Source organism: Rhincodon typus, unplaced genomic scaffold, assembly GCF_021869965.1.
Source record: "Rhincodon typus isolate 14 unplaced genomic scaffold, sRhiTyp1.1 hic_rhity00003179, whole genome shotgun sequence".
Lineage (NCBI taxonomy): Eukaryota > Metazoa > Chordata > Chondrichthyes > Orectolobiformes > Rhincodontidae > Rhincodon > Rhincodon typus.
The window spans coordinates 5786-8536 of record NW_025968817.1 but is presented as its reverse complement, the minus strand read 5'-3'; the positions used below and the strand labels follow the sequence as shown (position 1 = coordinate 8536).

Here is a 2751-nt window from a genome sequence, read left to right as displayed (position 1 = left end):
GACATTGATCACCGGCCCTTTCCTCTTCCGGCTTCTGGAATCTTCCTCTTCCTCGCGGTATTCCCGGTCAGCTGCGAGGGGCAGGGATTCAAGGAGAGAGAGAGAGAGAGAGAAAGAGAGAGAGACGGGTCGGTGGGCGATGTCTGTGCACAGAGCAGGGTCTGCCCCCTTCCCGACAGCTTTCTGCCATCACTTCACGTCTCGTGCCCATCAGGACACTCGGCAAGAATGCCAACCTGTTGGGAGCCACGCAGCAGGGAGTTTTTTTTTTGAAAAAGCACTGTCGAAAGGAGGGGCTTGTCCACCACCAAGGCCCTACCTTCGAGGTCAGGCAAGGGAGGAGCAACAGAAAGAGCGAGAGGAAGGGCCTGCACAAATCTCGCGGAGAAGGCGAGAGGTCACGGAGAGAGCGGAAGGGAGGAAGACGAAGGCCGCATAACTGAACGCACTCAAACCGAAACGGGACAGACAGCGCGGCTCAGTAAAGGAGAGAAACAAAAATTAAACCAGGCCCCGAAAGCAGAGCTGGTAGAGTGGGAAATTAGGGGAAAGATGTCCAGTTCTGGTCAGTGTCGCTGAACACAGAGACCTCGGGGGTGCAGGTAGACAGGGCGGTGAAGGTGGTGTTTGGTACGCTCGCCTTTATTGGTCAGTGCGTTGAGTATAGGAGTTGGGAGGGTCATGTTGGGGCTGTACAGGACATTGGTTAGGGCCACTTTGGGAATACTGCGTTCAATCCCGGTCTCCCTGCTACAGGAAGGATGTTGGAGAGTTTGAGCTACAGGGAGAGGCTGGGGTGTCGGAGGCTGAGGGGGTGACCTTATAAAGGTTTATAAAATCATCAGGGGCATGGGTAGGGTGAATAGACAAGGTATTTTCTCCCCCAGGGTAGGGGAGAACAAAACTAGAAGAGCATAGGTTTAAGGTGAGAGGGGAAAGATTTAAAAGGGACCTGAGGGGGTAACTTTTTCACACAGAGGGTGGTGCGTGTATGGAACGAGCTGCCAGAGGAAGTGGGTGGGGGCTGGTACAGTTACAGCATTTAAAAGGCATCTGGATGGGGACATGGATAGGGAGGGTTTAGAGGGATATGGGGCCAAACGCTGGCAAATGGGACTGGATTAATTTAGGACATCTGGGTCAGCACGGACAGGTTGGGCCGAAGGGTCTGTTTCCATGCTGTACAGCTCTATGACCATGGTCGCCCAGTTATAGGAAGGATATTGTTAAACTGGAGAGGGTTCAGAAGAGATTTACCAGGATGTTGCCGGGTGTGGAAAGTTTGAGTTATACAGAAAGGCTGGGACTTTTCTCACTGGAGCATAGGAGCTTGAGAGGCGACCTGACAGTGGTTTATAAAATAATGAGAGATGTAGGTTAGCGGGAGTTATCTTTTCTCCAGTGAGGGGGATTTCGAGACTAGGGGGCACATTTTTCACTTGAGAGGATAAAGACATAGGGGCAAAGTTTTTTTTCACACAGAGGGTGGTGGAACGAGCTGCCAGAGGAATGCGGGTACAGTTACAACGTGTAAAAGACATTTGGATAAGTACATGGATAGGGAAAGGTTTGGAGGGATATGGGCCGGGAGCAGGCAGGTGTGGGACTGGTTTGGTCTGGGATGATGGGTCGGCATGGACTGGTTGGGCCGAAGGGTCCGTTTCCGCGCTGTCTGTTCCTACGAGATGGAGCGGCAGGTACTGACGGTGGGGTGGGGGTAGGGGGCTTTCAGAATGCGCAGAACAGACCCACTGCCGGAATCTGAACGGTGGTGGCTCACAGTACAACAGAAACAAGCAAAGGACAGAAAGAAAACACAAACAAGGAAACAGATTTGTGTGGGAAGGAGCTGGCTCAAAACGCCGGAGTTCCCGCAGATAGGTTTAAAAGCAAAATAACGTTAACACAGAAGAGGAGAAGGGGGAAATAAGCAGATGGGTGATAAAATCGAGCTGATGCTTTCACTGCAAATGGACAGAGAGATTCAGGGAGATTGCCAATCCCCAGAGAAGTGGGGACCGAGTCAGTTGTAGGCGCTGGGTCGTGATAGGGACCAGGGTCCTGATGGGCAGAGGTCTGCGCAGATGTGGTCAGGGGGACAGACAGCGTTGCTGAGATGGTTTCAATCTCCCGAAGCTGTTCAGGGACAGAGAATTGGAACGTGTGTGTAGGTCACACACAGTCTATCAATAATGAGATCTCTCCTTGCGCCTGCCAGGACGTATGTGCTATTTGTTCTGCGTTTAACGCAAATTAAACCAGACGGCCTTTCCTTTACCATTTCTGATTTGAGATTGCGTGAACAGATTAACTTCATCCTCCATCGCTTTATGACACAAGGTTGGGCACGGGCAAAAATATGGATTGTAATCTGGGGAAACGTGAGGTTTCGCACCTCGGCAGGAAGGAGAGAGGAGCTGATCATTATTTAAACGGGGAAAGACTGCGGAAAGCCGCAGCGCAGAGGGATTTGGGAGTGGGTGGGGGCGTGTCCTCGTCCATCAGTCACAAAACGCTGGTGCCCAGCGGGGAATGGGGAAGGTGAATGGAACGTTATTTCACAGGGAATGGAGTATAAAATCCGGGGAGGTTTCACTAAAACTGTACCAGGCGCTAGTCAGAGCCCCAGCTGGAATGTGGCGAACGGTTTGGGGGCCCCATATCCAAGCAGAGACCGACCTGGCACAGGTGGGCAGCCCAGAGAGGGTTCGCTCGGCTGATCCCGGGGACGGAGGGACTGTCTGATGAGGG

General features: G+C 52.4%; 1 protein-coding gene across 1 annotated transcript in view; it reads left to right on the top strand.

Moving 5' to 3' along the window:
* supt16h (SPT16 homolog, facilitates chromatin remodeling subunit) overlaps nt 1–2751 on the top strand; it is a 16185-nt gene that overhangs the window by 11446 nt on the left and 1988 nt on the right. The gene's annotated exons all lie outside the window — the stretch shown is intronic.